This window comes from Silurus aristotelis, assembly GCF_946808225.1.
Source record: "Silurus aristotelis genome assembly, chromosome: 13".
In the NCBI taxonomy this organism is placed as follows: domain Eukaryota; kingdom Metazoa; phylum Chordata; class Actinopteri; order Siluriformes; family Siluridae; genus Silurus; species Silurus aristotelis.
This window is the reverse complement of record NC_139586.1, coordinates 1,829,601-1,848,969: the sequence shown is the minus strand read 5'-3', so window position 1 is coordinate 1,848,969 and position 19,369 is coordinate 1,829,601. Positions and strand designations below refer to the sequence as shown.

Here is a 19,369-nt window from a genome sequence, read left to right as displayed (position 1 = left end):
GCATGTTTACCGATTGCAATCTTTTTTACACTTTTAAAATCCCACACGAACGCATCAAGTGGCGGATTACAAGTCAATAGTATCTGCCTCGCAATTGAGCGCAGTGTCACTTTATTATTATTATTATTATTATTATTATTATTATTATTATTATTATTATTATTATCATTAAATTCAATCAATTACTCAATTTAATCACTATGATACAAAAGTGTAATGATGATTTTATTCTTTCCATTTTATTTTTATCAAATATATGATTTTTGTATTTTATTAAACCAAGCAGGCATTTTATAAAAAAAAAAAAAATTATAATAATAAAAAAAAAATTCAAGCAATTTTTCATTCATTCATTCATTCATTCATTTTCTCCCGCTTATCCGTAATTCGGGTCGCGGGGGCAGCAGTCTAAGCAGACCCCCGCCTTTGACTGCTGCCCAATCCTCACAGCACCGTCCCTTACGGTCCCTCCTGCAGGTGGTGAGCCCACGGAAAGGCGGCCCCACGTCACTCCGACATCATGGACCTTGATATTTCCCTCGTAAGGGACCCCCGGAGCATAGAGGGTTAAGGGCCTTGCTCAAGGGCCCAAGAGTGGCAGCTTGGCGATACCAGGGCTTGAACCCCAGACCTTCTGATCTGCAACCCAGCGCCTTAACCGCTGGAGCCACCACTCCCCCTCAAGCAATTTTATGTTTTGCATTTTTTCCCGAAATTTGAACGAACCCGTGACTTAAAAAAAACGCTGCTTCCAGTGTTTTCAGGGTGAAAGTTATTCGATGTAAAGCCTTTATAAATCGGCAAAATACATGAGAACGAAGCTTTATCTGATCAGATTTAAGCTCGGCTTTTACGAGGCCCTCTAGAAGCCGTCCAATCAGGCTTCGGCATTTTCACGTAAATTTGATTGGATGCTCAGAGAGGCCCCCAAATCCGTAGGACGAGCTCAAATGTTTTCTTGTGGATCTGATCTTTTGTTTTCATTCCACAACTGACCGAGAAATTGATTTGGTCGCAGGTACGCCTACAGGGACATTTACAAGCTGGAGTTTTGAAGAGAAGCTGGACATCGTGAGGAAAAGTCGAAAGAATCAAAACAGTTTATACGTTTGTTTTTCTTTCCTTTAGAATTTGCGCAGAAACCCTACAATTTACCTGATTTTCAAAACCCCAGGAAACGAAAAAGATGATGTATGTGGGAGGTGCAGTTGTGGCTACAGTGAAAGGAGACGTGTTGAAACGTGCTCATTGGGTATCTTGCTTTAGAAATGACTTTCATTCTCACCTTATGAGATTCCTGTCTCCTGGTATACTGCATTTCTTTATAATATTGACGCTATTAGGTGGGTTGATTAAGGCAGGACACCACTGAACGCCTGGATATGAAATCCACTGAAAAGAAAAGTATCGGGACTTTTTCCTGGTTCTTCACAAATTTTTACCACAAAGTTGGACACACAATTGTCTAAGATGTCTTTGGGTGCTCTAGAATGGAATTTGCACCCAAAGGTGTTCCAGCATGACAATACGCCTCTGCACAAAGCCTTCGTCAGGTGTCCACACCCTTTTATCCATATAGTGTACGTGTCATAGGTTCCTCTTTGTTTGCCTTTACTCTCTTCCACATCAATCACTTTCGTCTGGCCTTCTTTCTTTTATTTCCTATTTTTTCTTTTTGACTTTTTCTATTTGGATCTCAGCACGGCATCAGGAAAGCTGCAGCTACGTCCAGCTGGGTGATATTAAAGGTAAAAGGTGCTGCTGGCCATCGCATTCGCTCATCATGTTTTAAAAGCGAGGCCACCAATGAGAATGTGACGTGAGGGAAAATATATAAGAGCTGAAAGTCAAACGCCTACAAGTAGGAACTGATATTAATTTGCAAAGGACATAAAAAAAAAAAAAAGAGAGAGATGGATGGATGCATTCTGAGGGTGAAGAAAAGAAGGAATTGAATTATATTAATTATTCCAAATGTTATCCAATACATAGTCCAAGACATGTGTAGCAAACACAAACGCTAAAAAAAAAAACACCACGGTGTGTGTTTAGATCTTGTTAATTATTATACAAACATGGCCTAATTTTATACGGAGGCAGACTGACAACTCGGGTGCCAATTAATTGCGATAGTGCTGAAGAAAAAGGAATGAACAAACGAAAGAAAGAAAAAAAGAAAGGATGTGTGTATGCAAAGACAAACGGTAGCCAGAGCAAACTGTTGTTCTCCCCAAATGCACAATATTACAATTGCTAATTTAGTGTGAAGCAGCCCATCAGTTTGGCAACGAGCATGTTCCTGCAAATATCCACAAACACACACACTAACACGCACGTGTGTGTGTGTGTGTGTGTGTGTGTGTGTGTGTGTGTGTGTGTGTGTGTCACTGTTATTGAATGTTCTCTCATTCCTTCGAGTGAAACAGGCTGTGAAAAATGCATCATCACAATCCGGAATAAATTCACATTGAATAAACAGAACAAATGTCACTTAAGGTGTGCCATCAGACTGAAGTCGAAAGGAAGTCTGAAGGAACGAGGCAAAAAGAGCAGCGCACATAAACTTACACACACGCACTCCGATACGCAGTCGTTTCCAAAAGTATCGGAAAACCCGAGCCAAATATATCACCTATTATATGCTACAAATGTAACGTTCGAGTTTGAGATCAGAATATTGCATTATCTGACATACAGGAGTTTCTCGTTGGCCCGGGTTTGCCCTGTTTGATCCATTGATCGAACAATTTATAGCTCTTGGATTGAGCCTCGGGTTTTGCCCAGTAAAAGCTGCATTCGCTATTAAAACAAGATAAAAAAACGTTCTCCCGGCTTCTCCCATTAGGGGTCGCCACAGCGGACCATCCGCATGTTCGATTTGGCACATGTTTTTTTATGCTGGATGACCTTCCTAACGCAACCCTCCCCATTTATCCAGGCTTGGGACCGGCACTAAGGCTTGTGCAACCCTAATGGCTGGGGTCGGCTCCCTGACTGGCGCCGCATCCTGAACACTAGACCACCAGGGAACGCTATTAAAACAAGATAAACCAACATAAAAACCAGAGAGGTGTCAATGGGAGCAAAGCAAGCCATTTCAAACCAGGTATGATCTTTACCCCCCACCACATGACCAACTAGATGTTGCGCTCATGTCACATGCCAGAACTCAGCAGGGACTTGCCAAGGCAAGGCAGGGGAAGCCGTGAAAATGAGGAAAGAACAGAGCAAACGCGGACAACAACGCCGTCAATCAGAGACAGACAGGACGAATCCCACCTCCTGCCTCCAGGACTTCAAAAGAGCACTGATGGGGTTGTCATGCACAAGAATTATCATTCACATTTGAGAGGATATAACCGCGCTCCTGGGTGCGGAGATAGGGGGCCAACAGACGGCTCGGCTTCCCTATGACATATAGTCCAAAGAGTGATTTACGCTCACACACACACTCACACAGAGGAATGGCCCGATTAAATGAAAAGACAAAATAAGGTATTATCCCTGACTTTCTTTCTGACGGAGACACGTTTCAGATTTCATAAATCACTTGTAGGTTGCTGTTCGCACCGGTAATTACCGGTTTCTTTCTTTTTTACTTTTTTTGTTCGATTTGTCAACCACGCAAGACTTTATATAAATTAATATGCACATATTTGCATACATTAGCCAGCTAACATGTCAGACTTCTGTTCTGAAGGTCATGGATTCAAATCGTAGCACCACCGAACGTCTAGGGCCTTGAGCAAGGTCTTTAATCCTCAGTTGCTGAGACAAAAGTAAGTCTCTCCGGATAAGGGCATCTGCCGAATACCATAACTAGAAATGTAAATGTTTATTGAACAAAAATAAATAAAACCTAAGCAATTATTATGACTCCTAAATCAACGTGCAACTTATTTCCTTTTCCAGAAACCAGATCGTGAAGAGAAGTGTTAATGAGATGCACGCTTTAATCGCACCGCTCTGCTCGGTTAAGTGACAGTTGAAGGATGACTAATGCGCTTCATTCCAAAACACCCCCCCTCACCCACCAACCCCCTCCTCCTTCTGCCACGTGAGTCAGCATCGCTATGGAAGCTGCTGCGATCAACATGGCTGCTGAGGACATCTGCAGAAAACCTGGAAAAAGATTTAGGATTCCAGGGTAAGTGGGTAAAAAGTGGCAGAAAGGCACTCAAGAGCGAGAAATCGCTAATGCACATAGTTTTTCCGGTTGCCTATTTATCTTGTTCTGACTTTGCAGTCGTGTTGTCACACCTCAATCTGTCTTTTATTCTAGCTCTCTGTGCCTTATTATTTTTCTTTCTCTCTCTCTCTCTCTCTCTCTCTCTCTCACACTCTCACTCTCACACACACACACTGTCATTCTCCTCGTTTCCTCAAAGTCTCATTCTATTTCTATATCCATCTCTTGTTATCAGTTGTGTAAGGGCAGACGTACACCAGTGTGTTTGTGTAGACTTGATAACGGATCCTACAGTAAGAATAAAAAAATAAGGGCCTGAACCTACATGAACTCATGAACAATATGCCTTTCCTAGGCACGAAGTTGCAAAACAAGAAAACATGTTTGTAATATTTAATTAAATGAAGAACTTTTAACAAAAGACACTGGAAGCTCCCAAAGCAGCTTTTAAAGCTAGAATGTGAGGTTTGTTCATCCCTAATGAGCGAGTCAATGTAAAGGAAAAAACTCTCTTAGATAATATGAGAAAGAGGAACCAGACACCAAAGCAAACCTCAAAACATCAACGTCAACACCGAATGTCCATTCATTACAGTTCCATCATTGTTGAGGTGCTGTTCAGTGCTGAAATGCAGAACTGTTTATGCAAACTGTGGTTCTGAACCACTATATGAGACTGTTGATATTAATTCCAGTGCAAATCCATCCTCAAAGTTCTGGAGTTGCTTTGCAACTTCATGAATCTTTAGGTTGTTGATGTGGAACCATAACCAGGTTATGATTTGATGATTTGGCCCTCACAGGGTTCCATCTTTGGCCTCTGCCCCAGTAGGTAGAGTCAGTGTGGATATTGATTGTTTGTAATATGAACAAAGTCAAACTGGTTCTTATTCAAAACAGAACTCTCAGGTTGAAGAAACCAGCAAAAAATTCAAGCCAACAGCTATATGCATACACACACACACACACACACACCTTTTAATGACTTGTGTGTGTGATTGAGAATCAGTGTCCTCATTAAGTAATACAGTGATAAAGAATGCAGAGTAAAGTGTGGGAATTTAAGTCGGCAAAGGCCACGTTTAAGGGGCATGGTGTTTGCTGAGAGATGGGGTTTGAGTTTTCTCCCTTTTCTTGCCTCCTGTCACCCCTGTACTCTCTCTCTCTCTCTCTCTCTTCTCTCTCTCTCTCTCTCTCTCTCTCTCTCTCTCTCTCTCTCTCTCTCTCTCACTCGTATTCAGTGTTCCTGTGTGTTTCTACAAAGGCTCAGGACCACAGCTTGCCTGAACAGTCCTCCATTTCAGCATCAATCACTGAACAGCACCTCAAAAATGATGGAACTGTAACAATTAACGTTTCTGTTTAAATCTGGTTCTTCTGAGGGTTTCTTCCACATGAAATCTCAAGAATTCTTCCCATGGCACAGTCGCCACTCGCTCGCGCATTAGAGATAGACATAGAACTATAAAGAGAAAGTTATACATTCTTTTATACAACTTTATAACCACTTTATCTCGGTAAAGCTGCTTTGAGACAACGTCCATTGTAAAAGCACTCTACAAATAAAATGAGTTGCGCAGAGACATGGCACTAAATTATATTCAGTATGAATTAGTAGTAAATGTGTAAATGGGTCCTCTACAGATTTGGCTTGGTTTCAGACTCACCCGATTCTATGGAAAACATCTATAGAGCGTTTGTGGTCTTTCTCAGGCATGACAAACACTCCTCCTGTATTACATTAATACTTTTGGTGCAATTTTGTTTGTGTGTATGTGAATCACGACGCTCTTTGACCTTGAAGTTACATTGCTTATCGGATTGCATCCGATTGCGTCATCGGTTAAAACACATGCAAATGCATTCGCTGGGAATTCTGATGCATTTAAGGGCACAACCAAACTCAGAAACTACCTCCAGCAGGTTTGGCATGTTTGGGACTTCCTGGTCCGCTTGACGCCTTTCGCATCACTAATTATTTATGCGGAATGTGTCCTGTTTCAGACTAAACCGGCGTGCCAGCGTGAAAGCCTCCCTTATTCATCTGTTCTCACCTAGTCATGTGGTAAGGGTATGCGGTGTGTGTGTGTGTGTGTGTGTGTGTGTGTGTGTGTGTGTGTGTGTGTGTGAGCAATTTTTGCGTTCAAGGCTTCTCGAAGCCGCCACAGACTCGGCTATGTATAGAATCACGTTCAGAAAGAAAAAATGCTAGAAGCAGCCCAAGAAAACATAATAACATTAAGCAACTCAGTCATGAGCCTCGAGGCAACAGCAAAGAGATGGCATGAGGGGAGACGGACACGTCTGTGTGGATTTGATTACAGATCCTGCAGAAAGAAAGCACAAAGAGGCTGAACCTTGTTAAGGTGATTTGCCCAATGATGATGAAGCCATTGTAGCTTCTCTCAGACCTGAGATTGCAAAACAAGAATTTGAATGAACTAATGAGATAAATGGTTTGAAAGCATGTAGAAAGATAGTTTGGTTGGTTGCTTTGGTAGGTTGAATACCAAGACAAATGTAGGTGTCTTGGCGCAAGAGCTCTCAAAAGATGTAGTCAAATTGAGTTTCAAATTTGTTTTCTACCAAACTAGGACTATCAGGTCAACAAAACCTGCTTAAAAAAAAGTACGGCCAAAGGCTGACTCCCTCTCATATGAATAATATTTAGAATAGTTTCAGGGCCACACTGGACAGCAGAGGCTCACAAAAGGGGTATGTATGATATGTAGTGCATGGGGCAAGAAAGATAGGGGGCGCCACTGCATGTATTTAGTTATTCTTGTATTTATCGCTTTTTTTTGGTGGGGGGGCATCAACCATGGTCTTGCATACCCCTGAGGGGTGTACTTTGCATGTACTGTACAGTAAACTCAAATAAAATTGTGAATTACTTGTCATAAATGTTTTATTTACTACTTTAAATGGATAATACAATACTAAACATTTTTATAGAATTTATTAGTACAAACTGTGTTTTGAAACGTTACTCCGAACTTTCGAGCCACTCGCGGCTTCTCGCGAACTATCGGATTTTTCGCGAGTTACTCTCAGTCTGATTCCAAAAAAAAAGTCGCGAACTATCGAGGTCACGACTGTCAAGGTTCCACTGTATATATAAAATATATAAAATATATAAAAAGCAAATGAATTGGTGGCGATGGTCTTGGGGGGCGTATCCCCTCCAAATTTACGCTAACAGTATGCGAAAGAACCGTATGTGGTTCTTTCGGGGAAAAACAAATCGTAAATTTGGAGGGGATACGCCCCCCCAAGACCATCGCCACCAATTCATTATAATTTGCAGAAAATTTGTTTGGGGTGTGTGTGTGATGTAGTATGCCATATTATTTATAATTCTACACGGATCAAAAATTACCACCAGCATCCAGCCCTTCCTGGGAAGCTGAAGAGCTTAATATGACTGAAACTCCTGAGGGAAATTGTGTTTTTTTTCCCATCTATTTAATAAACTAGCATGCTAGCATGTCTAGCCTACTTTATAAGCCTGATGTAGCCTATTGTCCGAACGCAGACATTGAATTGAAAACCGCGAACAGAACAATGCGATACCTTGCATCATTACAAGCCTAATAGTTTTGTGGGGTTTTTTTGGCGTTTTGGTTTAATCTGTCATTTATTCTTTGTTGCTCTGTTCTTTTCTTCTCGACTGTTCTGTTCTATTCTATCCGTTGATGATTGCGCCACCATTTGAGGCAATGATACTAATAACAGTGTTTGATTTTTCTCCTCGAGGGAACGAACGGCGCCTCGACAAACATGTCAAAGTGAACAAAACGCTGCCTGTCAGTGCTTTATGAGGCTTCCTGACCGTAAACAGCCTGACCTTGGTTTTCTGAGCGGACAGACCATGGCGATTTTTAGTACCGCTATAAAACATGTACATTACAGTCCCTTCTAGTCTCATATGCTTCACCCAGAGCAACAACACCACACACACACACACACAACGATTTGGAGAACAAAAACGCCTGGTATAGAGCTTTGAGCAATCGACGTTGTCCCAACGCATCTTTACAGAAATAAACCAATGACACATAGACGTTTTTCACGTCAGGAATTTGTCCCTAGAACTCTCATGAGCTAGGTTGTGATGGTTGCCTGAGGATGAAACCTTGAGAAGAACTAGAATTAAAAAGGGGGGGCCTTCACCGTCTCAGAAACCCTGAACGCCCATTCGTTACAGTTCCATCATTGCGATGGTTCGGTGTTTACTCTTGGACACTTGGGTGGTAGTTTTCCCAAGACATTGTAGCAAAATTGCTGTTTATAATAATTCCAGCCCACATCCATCTTTAACCATCTTCAAATTCTCCTCACTATTCCCCAGATCAATCAAATAAAATCTCCCCTTTACCATCTCATCAGTTTCCGACACCAAGGTTAATCCCATCCCTGCAAAATGTACCATGAATGCTTCCGACATGTAGGACACCGAGGATTTGTTCAGTACCATTTGAAGTCTACTGCAGTGGTTCTTAAACTTTTTTTTCTATCATTCCTCACTTTAGAGAGGGGTAGATTTTCAAGCTCTACTTGTCCTCCATCTGTTCATCAAGCACCAAAATAAAAGTGTAGTTGCGTTAGGTAGCTTAAGTGTTTTAATTTACTTGCATTAATGACTTAACGGTTTGTTTTTGGTTGCTTATATATACAGTGAGGAAAATAAGTATTTGAACACCCTGCTATTTTGCAAGTTCTCCCACTTAGAAATCATGGAGGGGTCTGAAATTGTCATCGTAGGTGGATGTCCACTGTGAGAGACATAATCTAAAAAAAAAAATCCAGAAATCACAATATATGATTTTTAAACTATTTATTTGTATGATACAGCTGCAAATAAGTATTTGAACACCTGTCTATCAGCTAGAATTCTGACCCCCAAAGACCTGTTAGTCTGCCTTTAAAATGTCCACCTCCACTACATTTATTATCCTAAATTAGATGCACCTGTTTGAGGTCGTTAGCTGCATAAAAACACCTGTCCACCCCATACAATCAGTAAGAATCCAACTACTAACATGGCCAAGACCAAAGAGCTGTCCAAAGACACTAGAGACAAAATTGTACACCTCCACAAGGCTGGAAAGGGCTACGGGGAAATTGCCAAGCAGCTTGGTGAAAAAAGGTCCACTGTTGGAGCAATCATTAGAAAATGGAAGAAGCTAAACATGACTGTCAATCTCCCTCGGACTCGGGCTTCATGCAAGATCTCACCTCGTGGGGTCTCAATGATCCTAAGGAAGGTGAGAAATCAGCCCAGAACTACACGGGAGGAGCTGGTCAATGACCTGAAAAGAGCTGGGACCACTGTTTCCAAGGTTACTGTTGGTAATACACTAAGACGTCATGGTTTGAAATCATGCATGGCACGGAAGGTTCCCCTGCTTAAACCAGCACATGTCCAGGCACGTCTTAAGTTTGCCAATGACCATTTGGATGATCCAGAGGAGTCATGGGAGAAAGTCATGTGGTCAGATGAGACCAAAATAGAACTTTTGGGTCATAATTCCACTAAACGTGTTTGGAGGAAGAAGAATGATGAGTACCATCCCAAGAACACCATCCCTACTGTGAAGCATGGGGGTGGTAGCATCATGCTTTGGGGGTGTTTTTCTGCACATGGGACAGGGTGACTGCACTGTATTAAGGAGAGGATGACCGGGGCCATGTATTGCGAGATTTTGGAGAACAACCTCCTTCCCTCAGTTAGAGCATTGAAGATGGGTCGAGGCTGGGTCTTCCAACATGACAATGACCCGAAGCACACAGCCAGGATAACCAAGGAGTGGCTCTGTAAGAAGCATATCAAGGTTCTGGCGTGGCCTAGCCAGTCTCCAGACCTAAACCCAATAGAGAATCTTTGGAGGGAGCTCAAACTCCGTGTTTCTCAGCGACAGGCCAGAAACCTGACTGATCTAGAGAAGATCTGTGTGGAGGAGTGGGCCAAAATCCCTCCTGCAGTGTGTGAAAACCTGGTGAAAAACTACAGGAAACGTTTGAACTCTGTAATTGCAAACAAAGGCTACTGTACCAAATATTAACATTGACTTTCTCAGGTGTTCAAATACTTATTTGCAGCTGTATCATACAAATAAATAGTTAAAAAAAATCATACATTGTGATTTCTGGATTTTTTTTTTAGATTATGTCTCTCACAGTGGACATGCACCTACGATGACAATTTCAGACCCCTCCATGATTTCTAAGTGGGAGAACTTGCAAAATTGCAGGGTGTTCAAATACTTATTTTCCTCACTGTATATCCTGCCATTCACTGCGCCCCTCCTGTCATGTCTGTATTCGCCACTAGAGGGGCGTGCCCTTGCACTTAAAGAACCACTGGACTACCGCAACTTGCTTCTGGCATAACTGCCTTGATGCGCCCTCTGCCCTGATGTGCAACCAATCCAGAGTTGCTTTTAACCTCCCGATGTTCTCAAACATTGCTACACTCCCTCCACTGGCTATTTGTAGCTTTCTGATGGGCTAAAAAGCCCATGTATTTGCTCTGTAGCGTTCATCCTTAAGCACTTCCGGTGTGAACCCACTATCTTTCAGGAAGATATGAACCAAGGCTATCCTCTGCCCTAGGCAATGGAACGAACTTCTATGCATCACTGGCTTTCTTCAAAAGATAACTGAAGACCTCACATTTGACCAAGTAGCCTCTTAAAACCTGTCCATTATGGAATTATAAGTGTAGGAGAATGGACAGGTGGGGCACAGGATGCATATATATTTTTTTCCCTCTCTTAAGAAATGAATTTACACTCAAAGCAACTAGAAAACGAACCATTAGGTCATTAATGCAAGTAAATTAAATTACGTAGGCTACCTAACGCAACTACACTTTTATTTTGGAACATTGTTTATTTAGAACGTCAATAAAATCGACATTTTTGTCTTTTTTGGACATTTAAAGGACAAGTAGGGCTTGAAATGACAGAAAAAGAAGTTCCTCTGCAGAGAACCCCTGCAGTAGTCTTGGAATGGAATAAACAAATCCTAGGTGGCGCCGTATTGCCGTGCAAGTGGACTCTTTTGAAATGAATGCCGCAAATACTCAAAATCCCTGATCTAGCGGACCAGCATGCGGCTGTGTTTATCTGTCGGAACATCGAGGGACATCACGCCGAATTGTAGATAAAATTCTTATTCGATTTTATTCAGGTTTCCCTACGGTGATCCGTCCTCTAACGTCTTATTGCAAGGAGAGTTAAATGTGTTCTTCGCCCACTCTGTCATCTTTTATCGACTTCCTTCATGCTTCACCGGTTGCCTTTCCATGTCATTGTGTATACATTTGGAAATATTGTCTTTTATGTATGTACGTGTGTGTGTGTGTGTGTGTGTGTGTGTGTGTGTGTGTGTCGGTGGGGGGGGGGGCTAAGCGCAATTTATTGAGTGTTCCATGAAACCTTCTTATCCTCTTTAGGCATTAGTACAAGGAACCGTTCTCTTGACCTTATGGCTTCATCTATTCAGGTGTGTATCAGATGACATTTAGCATGCAGTAAGTGTGATCGCTTCTCATTTAGTTTCCATCCTGGACTATAATGAAGCCTGGACGAGGACAAGATTGTCCCATAAGCTGGAAACCTGAAATTACACACACCAATTTCAGATGCTAGGTGTAATAATTAAGCTTAATCAGATGAAATTTGTTTTCGAGTGCAGTATATTGGAGATGCTACCGCTCCGATCGCATGACCTCGACACTCTCTGCTTAGCATATGCACGTTAGCGATGATACGAATGCTAAATTCTATGCTACTATATTTCTTTCTCGGTTGCTTTCAGAAAGGATGTTTTTTCTACACACGAAAAAACAAGAACGTGGCACAACAGCTGATGCCCGGATTTTTTTGATAACGTTCTCCATTGACCCCCCCCCCCCCCCCCACGATTTGATTCCGTGATTCTTATTAGCAACCCCCTCCCACCTTCTTGTCTTCTTTATACATTTCCCGTCTCTCATCTGCTTCTCTGAACTGTTCTTCTAAGAGCCTCTGCTCGAATCAAAGCCTATTCGGACAAGACAAGCTTAAAGACGCTTTAAGTATCTGTGACATATTTTCATATTTTGTTTTGGGGTTTTTTAACGTCTCCCCTTGTAGAATTTCAAAGAAACCCCGAGCTGCATTTATTTATTATTTATTTTTATTTCATTTCGGCATAAATTAGACGGAATTAGATTCACATCCACATATAGCCCTGGGACGAACGTTAATATGCAGCGAAGGTTCAGATTCTGTTAGATTCAGCATGCAGAACATCGACTTGTTGGTTTGTTGCACGGAGTAGACGTTCGGGTCTGCTAATGAAAAGATGCGCTTGCATGCAAATTTGCGAGGGACGGGGGGTGGAATTGGGACAACGGGGGGACGCCGTGTTTGGGAGGATAAACGGCGAACCAAGTTTCGTTTTTTATCTTCTTTACGAGTGTATATTTTACTCTGTGTTACCAGGGGTAGGTGATGGCTGAGTGGTTAAGATGTTGGCCTTCTGATGAGAAGTTCGTAAAGTCATATCTCACCCCCATGCTGCTACTGATCGGCCCTTAAGCAAGGCCCTTAACCCTTTGGGAGATTGTTGTAGGTCGCTCTGAATAATGGTATCTAATAAAATGCCGTAAATGCTCTAAACACGTTTTGGTTTTTAGCTCTAGATCTCGAGTTCGAATACCAGCACCACCAAGCTGCCACTACTGGGCCCTTGAGCAAGGCCCTTACCACTCAATTGCTCAGTTGTATAAATGAGATCTGTAAAAGGGCTTCTAATTAAATTACGCAAATTTTCAAGGCACATTTTTTTTTTTAGCTCAGTGGTTAAGGGAATGGACTTTGGATTGGAGGGTTTCAAGCTCAAATTTCAGCACCACCAAGCTGCCACATGCAGGGCCCTTGAGCAAGGCCCTTACCCCTCAATTGCTCAGTTGTATAAATGATTTCATTGTATGTCGCTCTGGCTAAGGTTGTCTAATAAAATGCGGTAAATGTTCAATACACATTTTTTTTTTTAACTCAAAATCTCAAATGTTTGAATCCCAGCACCACCAAGCTGCCACTACTGGGCCCTTCAGCAAGGCCCTTAGCTTTTAATTGCTCAGTTGTATAAATGAGATCTGTATAAGGGCGTCTAATAAAATGACGCAATTATTTGCGGCACGTTTTTCTTAGCTCAGTGTATAAGGCATGGAACTCTGGATCGGATGGTCTCAAGTTTAAATCCCAGCATTACCAAGCTGCCACTGCTGGGCCCTTGAGTACGGCCCTTACCTCTCAAATGCCCAGTTGCATGAATGACATCATTAAGTCACTCTGGATAAAAGCGTAAAAGTAATAGTTGTAATAATAAAATGCTGCAAATGTTCTAAACACGTCTTTTGGTCTCTGGATCGGAAAGGTCTCAAGTTAAAATTTCAGCACCACCAAGCTGCCACATGCTGGGCCCTTGAACAAGGCCCTTAACCCTTTGGGAGATTGTTGTAGGTCGCGTTGTAGGTCACGTCATTTTTTTTTTTTTTTTTTTTTTTTAGCTCAGTGGTTAAGGCATTGGACTTTGGATTGAAAGGTTTTAAGCTCAAATTTCAGCACCACCAAGAGGCCACATGCTGGTCCCTTGAGCAAGGCCCTTAACCCTCAACTGCACAGTTGGAAGTTGCTCTGGATAAATGAGTCTGCCAAATGCTGTAAATGTCAATGTCTCTAGGAGCTCCTAGTTTCTTTCTTTTTCCGTTCACAATTTCAGCTTGGCTTTTCAACTCCCTCTATTCAACATTTCTGCTCTTTACTTTTCCAATCACTCGAAACCTCTTGTCCTTTACACGTGTCACGTCGTTCCAATCATTCCTTTCCATCCCACCTTGCGTACTTGAGCGTATCCCGATTCCTCCTCCGGTTGTCTTTTATCCGCCTTTGGCCGCCTCCTCTTTTCTCCTCCATGTTGTTCGCGTCCCACGAGATCTCAACGGTTGTGTGTTTCTTCGCTCCGTCCCGGCCGATGAGTCGTGTCATGGGATGGAAGAGGTGAAGGTGAGTCAAAGACGTCCACAGATAGAAAGAGCAAGAGACAAAAAAGAGCAAATCTGTTCTTATTGAAGCGACTCAGCAAATCCACCCAAAAAAAAATGGACCTTTAAGAATTTTGTTCGTTTGAAGGTTGAGCTGGTTTGGGAAAAACAAAAACAAAAAAAAAAAAACAAAGCCGGATTGAATCATTATTTTTAATAGCTATTGATTTGGAAAGAAAGCGGATTGGAGCGTCACACGTCATAAGACCTACAAACATTCCGTCCCTGGATGAATAGCGCGCTTGCATTTATAATTTTCAGGGTCAAAATTCAATGGCATTAAAGAAAGAAGAAGAAAAAAAACGACGCGTGTGGGCAATTGTGGTGCTTTAATTGAATAATTCATGGGGATTTATTCAGGGACATTCGCGATACTTTAATCGGTGCTGACCTCTTTATTATTACAACATTCTTGTGTCTTCTTCTGAATGAGCCTGAGGCGAAATAAATGCGATGTCTAACTGTTTAATGAAAGGATTAATTGTGTCAAGTGAAACCACTTGTTAGAAATGTGAACGACGTGTTCTGTATGCATTGTGCGATTCGTTATCTTCTCATTAGTTCTGATCTAAATAGAAAAGGACACCAGAAGGATTCTTTTGTCTACATTATTGAGACACGTGTATTGGCAGAAACCTGACTTTTCCAGCTGTATGCGGTTCTTCATCAAACTGTTGGAGGCAAATCTTCAACTTCATCTTCAACTTCATCTAGGAGACCCGACACTTGTGAACCGAATTGCTACAAAATCAGGGAGGACAAGAAAGAATGAAACACAAATAGACAGACAGACAGACAGAAAGAGCACAGTGAGAGAAGGAAGGAAGGAAGGAAGGAAGGAAGGAAGGAAGGGAGGGAGGGAGGGCGGGCATGGTGAGAAAAAGTAAGCAAGAAAGAACAGCGAAACAGAACAGTAAGAAAGAGTTCAGTCACTATCTATCTATCTATCTATCTATCTATCTATCTATCTATCTATCTATCTATCTATCTATCTATCTATCTATCTATCTATCTATCTATCTATTCACATAAAATTTGGAAGAAAGAGAGAAAGAACACAGTGAGGAAGAAAGAAGGAAAAGAAAAAAAAAGCAAAGTATCTATCTATCTATCTATCTATCTATCTATCTATCTATCTATCTATCTATCTATCTATCTATCTATCTATCTATCTATCTATTCACACAGTGAGGAAGAAAGAAGGAAAAGAAAGAAAAAGCAAAGTATGTATCTATCTATCCATCCATCCATCCTCTGTCCACATAAAATGTGAAAAAAAGAAGAAAAAGAGCACAGTGAAAAAGAAAGAAAGAAAGAGCACAATAAAAAAGCAAGAAATAAAAGACATAGTAAGAAAGTCCAATAAAATGTGAAATCTGTCTGTCTGTCTGTCTGTCTGTCTGTCTGTCTGTCTGTCTGTCTGTCTGTCTGTAAAATTTGTGAATATCAGTAGGAGCTCAGTGGTTAAAATGGTTGAAATGGTCTGACCAGAAGGCTGTCAGTTTAAATACCATTAGCACTAAGCTGACACTGCTGGGCCCTTAAGTGAGGCCCTTATCCCTTAAATGCTCAGTTGCAGAAAAACTAGTTCATGCTTTTGTTACTTCTAGATTAGACTACTGTAACGCTTTACTGTCTGGGTGTGCGAGTAGGTGCATAAATAAGCTTCAGTTAGTTCAGAATGCAGCAGCAAGAGTCCTCACTAGATCTAGGAAATATGACCACATCACCCCTGTATTAATCAGTCTACACTGCTCCCAATCAAATCTCGCATTGATTATAAAATTCTACTACTGACATATAAAGCACTTAATGGTCTCGCACCGCAGTATCTGAGTGAACTTTTGTACCAGTATGATCCTCCACGCCTACTTAGATCAAAAGGTGCAGGCTATCTGTTGGTTCCTCCAATAATGAAGATTACAGCAGGGGGCAGATCTTTCTCTTATAAAGCCCCGCAGTTATGGAACAGCCTTCCAACCAGTGTTCGGGACTCAGACACAGTCTCAGTGTTTAAGTCGAGGTTGAAAACATATTTATTTAGTAAAGCCTTTAATCAGTAGATTTTTTCTCAGGTAAAGGCTCAGATCTGGAGGGAACATTGATATAGAGTGTTTGGTGAACTGGGATATTTGTACGCTGTCGTCCCCTCACATTCACGTGTTCACTCAGGTTTGTTGATGGTGGTGTGGTGGGCCGTCTCTTATCCCAGAGATCCCTCATGTCTGTGTTGCCTTCTGGTTCTCCCTTTTAGTTATGCTGCTATAGCGAGTCTTGCCGGAGTCCAAACTGCACAGTGACTTTAACTCTCGTGCAACAATGGGTACACTTAATAATCCATATCCTTCTCTTCCTGTCACCCTCTTCTCTCTCTCTCTCTCTCTCTCTCTCTCTCTCTCTCTCTCTCTCTCTTGGTCGAGTTAAACATGCTCCTGAGGCTCCAGTGACCACTGTTCCTGCCCCTCTCCCCCCCGTGGATCTTCCCACTTCATCCAGGCCTGCCTGGATTGGACTGTAGTTGATGTCAACAGTCTCCTACACTGACTCAGAAATACACTTCGCTTTTGATCATCATCACTGCACCCCGCAACATTGTATACCCGCCACAAATGGACATTCGGTGTAACCCAGATGAGGATGGGTTCCCTCTTGAGTCTGGTTCCTCTCAAGGTTTCTTCCTTATGCCATCTCGGGGAGTTTTTCCTTGCCACAGTCGCCAGTCGCCAGTCGCCACCGGCTTGCTCATCAGGGACAAACTTACTCATAAAGAACATATTCATTTTTAATCACCGCATTATCTGTGTAAAGCTGCTTTGAGACAATGTTCATTGTTAAAAGCGCTATACAAATAAAAATGAATTGAATTGAATTGAATTATGAATAACATCTGTAAGTGGTTTTGGACAATGCCGAATACACATGCGGCAGGGCGTGCAGTTGCTGCGGATGTCAGTCAAAGACCCACTCCTGCAGCGTCCAATAGCGTCGACCGCCAGGGGAACAAAGGACTTCCTGTAGCCTTCCTCATTACAGAGTCTCGGCTGGATGTGTTTACAGTCAACACAGTGAAGCAGTCTGGGTGTGATTAGAACATAAACCTAATCTCGTAGCCTTTTCTTCTTTTGTTGTGTTTCTTTTCTGCTGAATCTGTTTACTCTTCCAAAGTCACGATTTGCTCCGACTGCAAAAAAAAATAAATAAACAAGTTTCGAGAACATCATCCTCCTTCCCCAAAAACAGGGCTGACAGAAAAGAGGTTATAGAAGAAGGCAGGAGGATAATAATCATCGGTGTAATGAACGAAACGCTCTGATTTGACACGCGGGTGCGGTAACGCTGTTGTTCCGAGCAGTTTATTGAATGTTCTCGAACCTTCATTCGGAGACCATGAATCATGAGTTTTAAAACCGTCGCCGTTTTACCTCTGAATCCGGGCAACACGCAGCGGTGATTTACGCAAATTTTTTTTTTTTTACAAGCTTTCGAGACTTTTATTTGTCAGAAATATTTATATATGTTACAGTATATTCAGAAGAAAGATGGCAGTGAAATGAAAACCCGATCGGCCGCTTAGAAATTGTGCAAAAATTTTGATAGTTTGCCCCCTAGAGGATCTGGGGCGGTACTGCAGGGGGTCCGCTAATTAAATAATATTTAAAAATATTATAATTATTACATAAAAATTCTATAAAAAAAAACACATCTGAAGTTCATGCAAATGTATCATTGTCCACCTCAGAGTGAAAAGAAAATGTACGGAACTCTAAATCTTAAAAAAAAAAAAAAAAAGGGGGCATCTGCGAACAATTATGCAAAAGATTTAAAAATATAGAAAAATATACATGATGCCTGTACAACAACAACATTGTTCTTATGGTCTTAACACAATATAACTTGCGTAATTTGGCTGTTTTCTATTAATATCAGTGGCTACGTTTGACACATTTTGTATCGTGGTCCCTCGTGGGGTCCTTCAGCAGAAAACCGTTGTATAAAATATAAAAGAATAATAGAAAAAAAAGGGAATATGAAATCTGACCTACATCAGTATCTGTTTTTACTCACACCCTTGTGTGTGAATATGCACAAAGAAAATGCAGTGGAGCATCTTCCCAGAAGAGTGGAGCTTATAATAAGAGCAAATTCGATCTAAATTGTGGATGCTCAGAAAGCACACGCAATGTAATAAAGTTACACTTAAACAGCAATCAACAACAGCGTTCTTGTTACTTCCTGTCAAATAAATCCTCTCCGACAGATACGCACTCAATAAACGGGATTAACAGCCAGTCGGTGTTTCGTTTCTTGGTAAGACTCTGAGCCACCTCGAGAAAAAAAACGAGTGCGAGAGCAGAAACGTGGGTTTAAAGCGGATCTGGAAGGCGGTTAAAGCAGGTAAAGCCTCGGAATGGACAAATAAACTGAAGCATAAAAGAGGATTAATTAAAAAAGGGTGTGAAACATGGACGGATTATCCGTGTCACCAGTCTGGACAGAGGGCTGCAGGACAATGGCAGGAATACGGATACTAGAAAGTGGATCAATTTCGAAAAAACGGGTTGTCGAGTCGCAGGGTGTGAAAACGGAGGCTTTCGGGAAAACGGTAGCCGTTAAATAAACGGCGGGCGGAAATGACGCGGGTCGAAAACGATTCGTTGCTGTGATTTTAGGCGAAAACGTTTTCAAATCGATCCGGATTTAGCGTAGACGTAACGTAGCCTAGAAAAAAAAGAAAAAAAACCCAGCATGCACAAGAAGAACGGAAAATGACGCTAATGCTATAATATCCTCAAGGGAAATGACACTATATGCGTATGCTCATATTAGTTTTCGTCCGTCTGTTTTTTTGTTTTTGTTTGTTTATTGTTGCTTTTTTTACTTTTTCAATCGTTCGGAAAGCCGACTCTTCGGTAGCGCTGTTCCCGGCTCGCGTTCTGCCGGTGAATTATGAGCCGTTCTGTACCGGAGTAAGGAATCGATAGCTCAGAGGCTACAACCCATCTTTTCCATACACAAATAGAGGGCCATGAGCTGTTTGCGCTATTACACAACAGGCGTTCGCATGAGTGTCACATCTCCCATTA

The 19,369-nt window shown here is 41.7% G+C and overlaps 1 protein-coding gene across 2 annotated transcripts in view; it reads left to right on the top strand.

The window, feature by feature from the left end:
* Positions 1–19,369, top strand: part of nkpd1 (NTPase, KAP family P-loop domain containing 1) — a 225,862-nt gene that overhangs the window by 186,941 nt on the left and 19,552 nt on the right. Inside the window, exons 3-4 of one of the 2 annotated variants that reach the window (XM_083557771.1) lie at positions 3,701–3,779; positions 3,913–4,147. The exons of the other annotated variant lie outside the window; for it this stretch is intronic. The gene's annotated coding sequence lies outside the window, so the exon portion shown is untranslated. The remainder of the gene's footprint in view (positions 1–3,700; positions 3,780–3,912; positions 4,148–19,369) is intronic. 2 annotated transcript variants of the gene reach the window in all.